Below are 12,377 nucleotides of genomic sequence, written 5' to 3'. Positions count from 1 at the left end.
ATAGATATAGGATATTCTTTGATTATTTCTTTTAGCATAAAGCAGCAGCAAATTATACCAATCAGGGAGAATCAACCCGTTTTCAAGGCAAATAACTGAGAGGCACACATGCAAAACAAGATTAAAACTGATTATTTAAATCAAGGTTCTCTGTTTGCTGCTTTGAAGCAGGATTACCATTTCAATCGAGCCACCCTGCCATGAATGCTTCTGGGGACAATGGTTTCTCCCTCTGGATGGAATGTGTGGGTTTTGCAGCCCAGAGAGCCTCATGCTGCTTGTAAGGAACGTGGCTGGGCTCAGCTCCATCTCCAGCCTCAGGCTTTGTTTGCTTCCAGCTTGTTTTAGGGGTTGGAAACAGCAAATGTCAATCCTCAGCTGAAAGAGTGGGAAAAGTCCAGAGAAGGGCCATGAGGATGATATTTCCCTTCTATTCTCCTCTGCTGAGACCCCACTTGGAGTACTGCATCAGTTCTGGAGAGCCTTTTACAAGAGGGATGTGGAGATGCTGGAGCATGTCCAGAGAAGGGCCATGAGGATGATTCTCCCTCTCTATTCTGCTATGGTGAGACCCCAATTGGAGTACTGCAGCCAGTTCTGGAGCCCCTCTTAAAAGAGGGCTGTGGAGATGCTGGAGTGTGTCCAGAGCAGGGCCAGGAGGATGCTGAGAGGGCTGCAGCAGCTCTGCTGTGAGCACAGCCTGAAAGAGTTGGGGCTGTGCAGGCTAGAGCAGAGGAGGCTCCCAGGGGACCTTCTTGTGGCCTTCCAGCATCTGAAGGGGGCTCCAAAAAAGCTGGGGAGGGACTTTGGAGGGTGTGAGGGAGTGTCAGGAGTGGGGGGAATGGAGCAAAGGTGGAGGTGTGGAGAGTGAGGCTGGAGGTGAGGAGGAAGTTGTTGAGCAGGAGAGTGGTGAGAGGCTGGACTGGGTTGCCCAGGGAGGTGGTTGAGGCCCCATGGCTGGAGGTGTTTGAGGCCAGGCTGGCTGAGGCTGTGTGCAGCCTGCTCTAGGGTAGGGTGTCCCTGCCCATGGCAGAGGTGGTTGGAACTGGCTGCTCCTTGTCCTCCCTTCCAGCCCTGCCTGATTGCATGATTCCATGAATCTGAAAACCCACCAGCAAAAAAAAAAACCAAAACCCTTTAGGTGCTTTAGGTGGAAATTAAATTGAGCATTTGGGTGGAAATTAAATTGAGAACAAACTGCAACCCCAGCATCAGGCTGCAGTGGTGATTCCCCTGTAACATGGGGGCTGGAAAACCAGCTGTAGCCCCATACTAGAGCACTAAGGGAAATGTCTCCCTCCCTCCTAGGCACCATCACTTTGGCTAATTGCATTCCACTTAACAAAATTCCCTTTACACCTGCAGCTGGACTGGGTGTTTCTCCTCCATTAAATTGCTCTGTTTTGCTGCTGTGCTCTACCAAGCAGCTGTTAATGTTCCACCCCAGAGGTGTCTGCAGTTCAGTGATGGGTGAAATGATTAAGGCTAGCAAAGCACTTGATCATTGGGAATGAAAGGTGCTACATAAACATACCCCATTAGTTTTATTAATGCTCAACAAAGCAAACTTTTCCTGTAGCTGCTTCTACTCCTCCTCAGCATCTAATGCAACATGTTCCCTCTGGGAGCCATGGCAGGGAAATGCAGCACACACGTGGTTTTCTGGAGGCACTCTTCAGCTGTCCTTAAAGAAACCTGCTTCCCAAACTGATCATTTCAGAGAATCATAGAATCAAGCAGGTTGGAAGAGAGCTCCAAGCTCATCCGGTCCAACCTAGCACCCAGCCCTGGCCAATCAGCCAGACTATGGCTTTGTGATCTGAGGCAGGTATTAAGAGGCAAAGGTTCCTCTTAGAATCATAGAATCAGCCAGGTTGGAAGAGACCTCCAAGCTCATCCAGTCCAACCTAGCACCCAGCCCTGTCCAATCAACCAGACCATGGCACTAAGTGCCTCATCCAGGCTTGTCTTAGAATTATAAGATCATAGAATCAAGCAGGTTGGAAGAGAGCTCCAAGCTGATCCAGTCCAACCTAGCACCCAGCCCTAGCCAGTCAACCAGACCATGGCACTAAGTGCCTCAGCCAGGATTGTCTTGAATTCCTTCAGGGACAGTGTCAGTCTAATAACACTGTGAACCATGCCTCTCTCCCCCTCCAGCAGCAATGCCACTGTGACTGGCAGTGTGACTCTCCACTGCTGCTTTTCTGGTGAGAAAATGTCCTCAGTGGCAGAAAATTAACAGGATTAGTTAATTAGTGGGGTGCAAAAAGTTTTGGAATAGGGATGTGTTTGAGAGGTAAGCCAAAGAACGTGAGGTACTCAGAGCTGAGACTCCACACTGCCAGTTGATCACAGAAACATAGAATCAACCCAGTTGGCAGAGAGCTCCAAGCTCAGCCAGTCCAACCTAGCACCCAGCCCTGCCCAACCAACCAGATCATGGCACTAAGTGCCCCAGCCAGGCTTGGCTTCAACACCTCCAGCCACAGCCACTCCACCACCTCCCTGGGCAGCCCATTCCAATGCCAATCACTCTCTCTGCCAGCAACTTCTCCTAACACATCCAGCCTAGACCTGCCCTGCCACAGCTTCAGGCTGTGTCCCCTTGTTCTGTTGCTGCTTGCCTGGGAGGAGATGTACATTGCTGTAGATGGTTCCCCTTGCCTGCACTTCAATGTGCCTGTTTGGGTTCTGTCCTTACAGCTCTTTCTTTGTGCTGTTTTGCTACCCTATCTAGTTGGAATGTCCAAGCACATTACCAGCCAGTAAGTTTAACTTAACATCCAGTTGGACTGGATGGCCTTGGAGGTCTCTTCCAACCTGGTTGCTTCTATGAAGTCCCTGGGGCTCGTCAAGAGAAAGCCTGGATGAGGCACGTAGTGCCATGGTCTAGTTGATTGGATAGGGCTGGGTGCTAGGTTGGACTGGATGAGCTTGGAGGTCTCTTCCAACCTGCTTGATTCTATGATTCTATGATACATGTACAGCAATGGAAAGCTACTGAATGCAGCAGGGTGACAGTATGGAGGTCTTGGTTCCTTCCAGAGTTGTGGGGTCAAGACAAGCAGCCTCACAGAAGCTTCAGTGTGTGATGCTCTTGGTATCTTTCAGCTCAGGCCTGGCTATCTTGGTGGCAAACACAACTGAACAGATCAAGTGGATGAAAGCAGCTGTGATATAGAGAACATCAGACCAGCTCCTCTCTGTAAGCTGCATGGCTGTGGAAAGCAGCAGCTTCCAAAGTCATCTTTGAGAAGGGATGAGTGCTTTTTCCTAGGGAGATGTTCTGCCACCTCAGAGCAGAAGCTTTTTTAGGGGACTTTTAGCAAGAGCCATGTGCTGGCCTCTGATGCAAATGCAGCTCCCAATCATTTTTATCTCAGTCAGTGGTTGAGGTTTTCATTCTCACTGTCAGATTATGGCTGGCTCCACTTAGCACAAAAGGAAAGAGAAGATGTTTAGGAGGTATTCCTAAAGACACTCTAGACCTTAGCACTGATATTGTCCCTGAGCAGTACTCCAACAGATCCATGTCCTGATAGGAAGTGATGAACTGAGTCCTCAATTGTAGAATCATAGGATCATGGATTCATGGAATCATAGAATCGTCATGGAATCAGTCAGGGTTGGAAGGGATCACAAGGATCAGCCAGTTCCAAGTCCCCTGCCATGCCCAGGGACACCCTACCCTAGAGCAGGCTGCACACAGCCTCAGCCAGCCTGGTCTTAAGCACCTCCAGCCATGGGGCTTCAACCACCTCCCTGGGCAACCCCTGCTGGGCTCTCACCACTCTCATGCTCAACAACTTCCTCCTCACCTCCAGCCTCACTCTCCCCACCTCCACCTTTGCTTCCATTCCCCCTAGTCCTGGCACTCCCTGACAGCCTCAAAAGTCCCTCCCTTCATTTCTTTTCTTCTGGTATGTCCCACTGTAAGGAAACTTTTCCAAAGCTTTTGCATTCTCCTGAGCCAGGTCCTGTCCATCACTGTCCTCCCTGGATCGGCTTTGGTTAGCTCATTCTTGGCGTTGTCTAAAGGTCTTGCAAATACATTTGCATGCTTCAAGAGCAGAATGCCCAGTGCATGGTAGGGATGGGAAGAGGTCAATATCCCTTTTTTTCCCCAGTAGACAACAGAGAAGAGATTCTGCAGGGGAATCACTCAGATGTTTTCCTGGAGGAGCAAGTAAAAACCTCTCTGCCAGAGCCGCGTCACAGATTGATGTCTTAGCGACAGTGGCATGTGGGGGTTGAGAGCATAGGAGGGGACAGATGGTCCATAAGGTTCCTTTGAGCTACAGCCAGGCTCAAAGGAGAAAAAGGAAAGATTGGTGAATTTCTGGAAAGGCTTATTTCCTCCTTGGACTCGAACAGGGGGTTGAAATTCATCCAGCAGGCTCTGTAAAGCCTTTTGGATTCTAAGAAGAAGACATAGATCTACAGCCTCATTATTGCTTCTTCAGCTGTAAAACAAGAGCTGGAAGGAAGGAGGGAGACAAGGAGGGTTTGCTTCCTTCCTGTGTGGACAACCTCATCTCCCATGCCACGTTTACTGATATGGCTGCTAGGAAAGAATCATTTCAGCATCATTTCTGTTGGCACAGATATCTGTCTGATCATTCTGATTCCATGTAGAGAGTTACTTTCAAATTAATACTTCCAAATAATTATCTTGGTATGTTTCCAAGTCTAGAGAAACCTAGGAAGAGGATTACAGAGTAGGATGGGGGGGGAAAAGAGGGAAAATTAAAAATTGACAGAGTCTTTGCCTGCGTTTGGCCAGCAGGTGGAGGGAGGTGATTCTGCCCCTCTATTCTGCTCTGCTGAGCCCCCAGCTGGAGTACTGCAGCCAGTTCTGGAGACCCTATTACAAGAGGGATGTGGAGATGCTGGTGCTGCTGGAGGAGAAGCTCAACAGGAGCCAGCAGTGAGCACTTGCAGACCAGAGGGCCAAGCAGAGCCTGGGCTGCAGCAGCAGCAGTGTGGCCAGCAGGGCCAGGGAGGGGATTCTCCCCCTCTGCTCTGCTCTGCTGAGACCCCACCTGGAGTCCTGCATCCAGCTCTGGAGCCCCTGGGACAAGAGGGCTGTGGAGATGCTGGAGAGTGTCCAGAGCAGGGCCAGGAGGATGCTGAGAGGCTGCAGCAGCTCTGCTGTGAGCACAGCCTGAAAGAGTTGGGGCTGTTCAGGCTGGAGAAGAGGAGGCTCCCAGGGGAGCTTCTTGTGGCCTTGCAGCATCTGAAGGGGGCTCCAAAAAAGCTGGGGAGGGACTTTTTAGGTCTCAGGGAGTGTCAGGAGTGGGGGGAATGGAGTAAAGCTGGAAGTGTGGAGAGTGAGGCTGGAGGTGAGGAGGAAGTTTTTCATCATGAGAGTGATGAGAGGCTGGACTGGGCTGCCCAGGGAGGTAATGGAGTGGCCGTGCCTGAAGGTGTTCAGACAAAGCCTGGGTGAGTCACTTAGTGCCATGGTCTGGTTGATTGGATAGAGCTGGGTGCTAGGTTGGACTGGATGAGCTTGGAGGTCTCTTCCAACCTGGCTGATTCCATGGGATGGTCTTTTTATTGGGGCCTGTTGCAGCAGGACATGGGCAGATGGTTTTAAACTAAAGGGCAGTAGGCTTAGACTAGATATAAGGAAGACATTTTGCAAGTGGCAGAGGTTGCCCAGAGAGGTGGTAGGTGTCCCACCCGTGGAACCATTCAAGGTCAGGTTGGACCTGACTGAGCAACCTGCTCTAGTTGATGCTATCCCTGTTTACTGCAGGAGGCTTGGACTAGATGACCTACTAGAATCAGCCAGGGTTGGAAGGGACCAAAAGGATCATCTAGTTCCAACCACCCCTGCCATGGGCTGGGACACCTCACACTAAATCAGGCTGCCCAGACCCTCATCCAGCCTAGCCTTAAACACCTCCAGGCATGGGGCTTTGATCATAGAACAGAATCAACTAGAAAGGTAGTTGCTAGCGGCTGGGTGCTTGCCCTGTGACAGTGGCACCACACTAGCTCAGAAGCCAGGCCCTGCAAAAAGAGGCATGACCTTGCCTCAGGGTCATGCATGGAAGAGTTCCAGGGTGGATTGTTGCAGTGTCTGCTTTACACAGCTTCAGGGGGAGGTGTGGGGTGTGAAATATTGTTGCATGACTCAGCCTCATCCAGCTTCTTCTCACCATTTACTGGTGCTTCCACTCAGATACTGCATTCAGTATCCTTGCTCCCACAACTCTATTTCCTCCCTCCCTTTCTTCACCTTTATTTCTTCCTGATGAGCAATTCAGACAGCAAACTGTTCCTCTCCTTCCCTCCTATCAGTGACTCCATTCAAAGTCCTGCCCATGTTCTTATTTTCCTGGCAGGGCTATATTCAGTGAATGCATTTGTTTCTCTAGCCAGGGAGCAAAAATATCTGCAAGCAAACTCATTTCCCTTCCAAACTGCTTAGGAGAGTAGTGCTGGGAAGTGGGAGGAAAGTGCTTTGTCAAGTATTAGAGGAACAAGAGAGACATCTTCTCCCCTCCCTTGAAATCCCCCCTTTATTATTATTGGGAAGACTCAGTTAGTCTCTCACTTCCCTGGGGACTAGAAACATCTTGAAAAGATCTTTCATGTAGGCAGATAACAAACTCACTGCAGAGCTTCATCAGAAAGGGAAAAATTACTTGCCAGTGATGATGTTTATCACAACCCTTCCTCCTTTCCCAGCCCTACAAAGGAAGCTCTCTCTCAGAGATAGGTGAAGCCTTCTGCCTTCTTTTTTTTTCCTGGCAAACAACTCATTGCACAAATCCAGTGTATGGGAGCTTGGCTGAGGGAAGATTTAACCAGAAAGAGGCTTGAAGGAGATGACAGTGAGACAAAGGAGGTTATTCTTGCCCTGTGCTCAGCACTGCTCAGGCCACCCCGTGAGTGCTGTGTCCAGTTCTGGGCTCCTCAATTCCAGAGAGATGTTGAGATACTGGATGGTGTTGGAGTGTGTTGGAGCAGAGAGAAACACACAAACACAGTGGCATATAAGACTTCCACCTCCTCTTGAGAGCAGGAAAACCACAAGGAGACTTTCCCTCCAATTTCCATTCTGTCCTGGGATTTTGGCCACAACAACCCCAAGCAGCACTACAGGCTGGGGCCAGAGTGGCTGAGAGCAGCCAGGCAGAGAGGGAGCTGGGGGTGCTGGCAGAGAGGAGCTGAAGCTGAGGCAGCAGTGCCCAGGTGGGCAGCAGAGCCAATGGCATCCTGGGCTGGCTCAGGAGCAGTGTGGGCAGCAGGACAAGGGAGGTTCTTGTGCCCCTGTGCTCAGCGCTGCTCAGGCCACACCTGGAGTGCTGTGTCCAGTTCTGGGCTCCTGAATTGCAGAGAGCTGTTGAGGTGCTGGAAGGTGTTTGGAGCAGGGCAGCAAGGCTGGGGAGGGGCCTGGAGCACAGCCCTGTGAGGAGAGGCTGAGGGAGCTGGGGGTGTGCAGCCTGCAGCAGAGGAGGCTCAGGGCAGAGCTGATTGCTGCCTGCAGCTGCCTGCAGGGAGGCTGTAGCCAGGTGGGGTTGGGCTCTGCTGCCAGTCAAGCAGCACCAGAAGAAGAGGACACAGCCTGAAGCTGTGGCAGGGCAGGTCTAGGCTGGATGTTGTTAGGAAGTTGTTGTTGGAGAGAGTGATTGGCATTGGAATGGGCTGCCCAGGGAGGTGGTGGAGTGGCTGTGGCTGGAGGTGTTGCAGCCAAGCCTGGCTGGGGCACTCAGTGCCATGGTCTGGTTGGTTGGGCAGGGCTGGGTGCTAGGTTGGACTGGATGAGCTTGGAGCTCTCTTTGAACTGGTTCATTCTAAGACATCATGGCCAGTATGATTTATTTGAGATGGAGCCAACCTGATAATAGACAGCAAACATGGAAAAAAAAAAGGCAGGTTGCTTCTGCTCAGTGGATTGGCACTAAGGCTGCTGCCCCAGCAAAGCAGAACCAGTGAAAGCTGGGCCAGATGTCTGGGGGGCTCACCCTTGCACTGGACTGAACTCATCAGCAGAGTCCACTCAGCCTTTCATCCCACCAGGACAGGAAAACACAGCTCCATGGCACTGTGAGTCCCAGCTTTGAAGGAGACTTTGATTTCATCTGCTCTGCATGGTTGTTAAAAATCTCACAGTGCTTTAATGGAAAGGCTGACCCAGGTGCTTTGTGCTAAGGTGTCTTTGTCATCAGCAGCATAGAATCATCACTGAACTAACTGGCTACCATCCTCAGCATTCCAGGCATCCACATCCTAAACTAGCAAACACTTGTGCTAGAAGTTGAGATAGGCACAACTCATGAAACTGCTGCAGTCTGCAAAGTGATGATGTGGAAGCTCACAAAGTATGGGTGTGCATGGGCAGCTGCAAGCAGAGGTGGCTCCTGGGGATGCATTTCCAGCCCTGTTAATTAGATCTGCTTGATGTTGCATGCTCTGCCATTGGCAAGATCAGGACTAAAGCTCAGGGCTCTGACACCCAGGCTGCTGAACCTACCCAGAGTGGTACTGAGATGCTCAGTGAGCAGGAGCTGATCTGGCACTACTGGCTTTAAGACATGGGTTGAGGCAATGCCACGTACAAATGCAGGCTGGGCAGTGCCAGGCTGGAGAGCAGCCCTGAGGAGAGGGACTTGGGGGTGCTGCTGGAGGAGAAGCTCAGCAGGAGCCAGCAGTGTGCACTTGCAGCCCAGAAAGCCAAGCAGAGCCTGGGCTGCAGCAGCAGCAGTGTGGCCAGCAGGGCCAGGGAGGGGATTCTCCCCCTCTGCTCTGCTCTGCTCTGCTGAGAGCCCACCTGGAGTCCTGCATCCAGCTCTGGAGCCCCTGGGACAAGAGGGCCGTGGAGATGCTGGAGAGTGTCCAGAGCAGGGCCAGGAGGATGCTGAGAGGCTGCAGCAGCTCTGCTGTGAGCACAGACTGAAAGAGTTGGGGCTGTGCAGGCTGGAGCAGAGGAGGCTCCCAGGGGACCTTCTTGTGGCCTTCCAGCATCTGAAGGGGGCTACAAAAAAGCTGGGGAGGGACTTCTGAGGGTGTGAGGGAGTGTCAGGAGTGGGGGGAATGGAGCAAAGGTGGAGGTGTGGAGAGTGAGGCTGGAGGTGAGGAGGAAGTTGTTGAGCAGGAGAGTGGTGAGAGGCTGGACTGGGTTGCCCAGGGAGGTGGTTGAGGCCCCATGGCTGGAGGTGTTTGAGGCCAGGCTGGCTGAGGCTGTGTGCAGCCTGCTCTAAGGTAGGGTGTCCCTGGGCATGGCAGGGAGGTTGGAACTAGATAAACCTAGTGGTCCCTTCCAACCCTGACTGATTCCATGATCCTATGTTTCTATGATGATTCTATGATCCTATGATCCTGTGATTTTGTGATGATTCTATGATTCCATGATCTTATGATTCTATGATTCTATTTAAGGGCCAGAGTGGTTATTAGGTTTGACTTGGTGATCTTAGAGATCTCTTCCAACCAAAAAGGTTGTCTGCTTGCATGAAGCACTTAAGAAATGGTGGTGCCCTTTAACATGGTCAGCTCCCTGAATTTATGAGTCTAAAACCAAAGTTCCTGCTTGTAGTAGACAGTGAACTGAATTACTTAAATTCAGGAGGAAGATATCCACACAGCACCTCTCTTTTTCACAGATGCCAAAAGACAAATTCCTCCAAAGTAGCTGTTCATGAAAACAAAAGTGCTGTCTTAGTTGCCTGAGGTTTGAGTTAAAGGTTAGTCAGGTTAAAGAGATGCCTACCTGCTAATATTTCACCTCATGTCCTGTTTTCTATGACCCACAATACCAGCCTAGTTGAAGATGCTGCACATTTTGTCAACATGGAAAGAATGAAATGGTGATGGGGATGGGGTGGGGGTGAGTGGAATCTGTCTAGGTATAGACAAATTGGGGGGGGGGGGGGGGGAATGTAACCAGCTTCAGAAAGCAAATTGCTGGAGGATCTCAATTCAGTCTTTATCATCTCCCTGTCTGGATTTCTTAGTGAACATCAGAGTGCAATAGCTGGCTAGAAGGAGCAGGTGCACCACAGACATATCCAATGAGGACAACTTCTCTGGCTTCACCAGAGAGCTTCCTTTGTCAGGAGAAAGATGTTTCTGATAGAGACCTGCATCGAGAGATGACTTTTTAATAAGGCCATGTAGCTCGTTACCCCCTGCAAATTAACCATATCTAATCATCTACTTCCTTAAAAAATAAAATAGCACATTGCATCTGTTAGTCTTCAGCCAGAGACAAACCAAAGATGCAGGAGTGCTGTAGTATAAACTGTTCCATCTGTTGCCATGAATGTATAGTCACGCTGGTCACCCCCGTGCGTGCAGCAGGAGGCTCGCTCGCTCTCAGCATCTGGCTTCTCTGAAGGGCTGGCAGCAGCCAAGCAGCATGGAGCTAACAGCAGCACTACTCTAAAGTAACTCTTCACTCCTGGTGCTCATCCAGCTTGGCAAAGCCCCTCAGGGTCACCGAGTCCAACCTAGAACCCTGCTTTACAAGATTCACCTTAAACCATAGCTCTAAGCACCACGTCCAAACCACTCTTAAACACATCCAGGGTGGGTGACTCCACCACCTCCCTGGGCAGCTCATCACAGTCAGAATCACAGAAGCCAGGTTGGAAAAGCCTCTCAGGATCACCAAGTCCAACATAGAACCCTACTCTACAAGAATCACCTTAAACCATAATCCTAAGCAGCACATCCAAACCACCCTGAAACACATCCAGACCACCCTTAAACCATATCCCTGAGCACCATGTCCAAACCACCCTGAAACACATCCAGGGTGGGTGACTCCACCACCTCCCTGGGCAGATCATCCCAGTCACAGAATCACAGAATCCAGGTTGGAAAAGCCCCTCAGGGTCACTGGGTCCAACCTAGAACCCTACTCTACAAGAATCACCTTAAACCATACCCCTAAACACCACATCCAAACCACCCTGAAACACATCCAGGGTGGGTGACTCCACCACCTCCCTGGGCAGCTCATGCCAGTCACAGAATCACAGAAGCCAGGTTGGAAAAGCCTCTCAGGATCACCAAGTCCAACTTAGAACCCTGCTCTACAAGAGTCATCTTAAACCATAGCCCTAAGCATCCAAACCACCCTGAAACACATCCAGACCACCCTTAAACCATAGCCCTAAGCACCACATCCAAACCACCCTGAAACACATCCAGGATGGGTGACTCCACCACCTCCCTGGGCAGATCATCCCAGTCACAGAATCACAGAATCCAGGTTGGAAAAGCCCCTCAGGGTCACTGGGTCCAACCTAGAACCCTACTCTACAAGAATCACCTTAAACCATACCCCTAAACACCACATCCAAACCACCCTTAAACACATCCAGGATGGGTGACTCCACCACCTCCCTGGGCAGCTCATGCCAGTCACAGAATCACAGAAACCAGATTGGAAAAGCCAGGTTGGAAAAGCCTCTCAGGATCACCAAGTCCAGGGATCTTTAAAGGTCCAACCTCACTTCAAGGAGCAGGGATATCTTCAGCTACCCTGGAGGTGTTGAAGAAAAGCCTGGATGAGGCACTTAGTGCCATGGTCTGGTTGATTGGCTGTAGCCAGGTGGAGTTGGTCTCTTCTGCCAGGCAAGCAGCAACAGAACAAGGGGACACAGTCTCAAGTTGTGCCAGGGGAGGTCTAGGCTGGATGTGAGGAGGAAGTTCCTGGCAGAGAGAATGATTGGCATTGGAATGGGCTGCCCAGGGAGGTGGTGGAGTCACCATCCCCGGAGGTGTTGAAGCCAAGCCTGGCTGGGGCACTTAGTGCCATGGTCTGGTTGATTGTCTATGGCTGGGTGCTAGGTTGGACTGTATGAGCTTGGAGGTCTCCTCCAACCTGGTTGATTCTCTGAGTCTATGATCCCTTCCAGCCCCTGGCATTCTGTGATTGTATGATTCTGTGAAAACTCCCCCTGTGGAACACCAGCAGTGGTGGGTGTACCTTGGGGACTGGTGACCAGGTGGGCTGAGGTGGGAGGGGGAAGTGATGGAACAAGGTGCTGTGGAAAGAGATCTGTCCCAGCTGGCCACTAGTGCCAGCACTGTCACTGTAATTAGCCGTGGGTATATACACAGCTATAGAAAACACACTGTACCTCTTTAGCACCAGGATGGGGTCACTAAATATATGTCAGCTGAAATTACTTTAGAAAGAGCCTCAGCACTCAGCTTCCCACCTGCTTCTCTACCACAGCTGCCCAGGCTCTGTAAAACACACATCAGATGAAAGGCACCGGAGAGCTGCAGCAGGGTACTATGATTACATCTAACAGATGAGCAATCAGATCCAAACTGACCAGGGACAGAGCATCTGAGGCAAGAGGAGAAGCCTTTGGGGAGCCTGTTACCATGAAAGTAATACAATT

General features: G+C 50.9%; 1 protein-coding gene across 7 annotated transcripts in view; it reads left to right on the top strand.

The window, feature by feature from the left end:
* TENM4 (teneurin transmembrane protein 4) overlaps nt 1-12,377 on the top strand; it is a 704,151-nt gene that overhangs the window by 261,994 nt on the left and 429,780 nt on the right. The gene's annotated exons all lie outside the window — the stretch shown is intronic.

This window comes from Pogoniulus pusillus, chromosome 3, assembly GCF_015220805.1.
Source record: "Pogoniulus pusillus isolate bPogPus1 chromosome 3, bPogPus1.pri, whole genome shotgun sequence".
Classification (NCBI taxonomy): domain Eukaryota; kingdom Metazoa; phylum Chordata; class Aves; order Piciformes; family Lybiidae; genus Pogoniulus; species Pogoniulus pusillus.
This window is presented reverse-complemented; position numbering and strand designations above follow the sequence as displayed.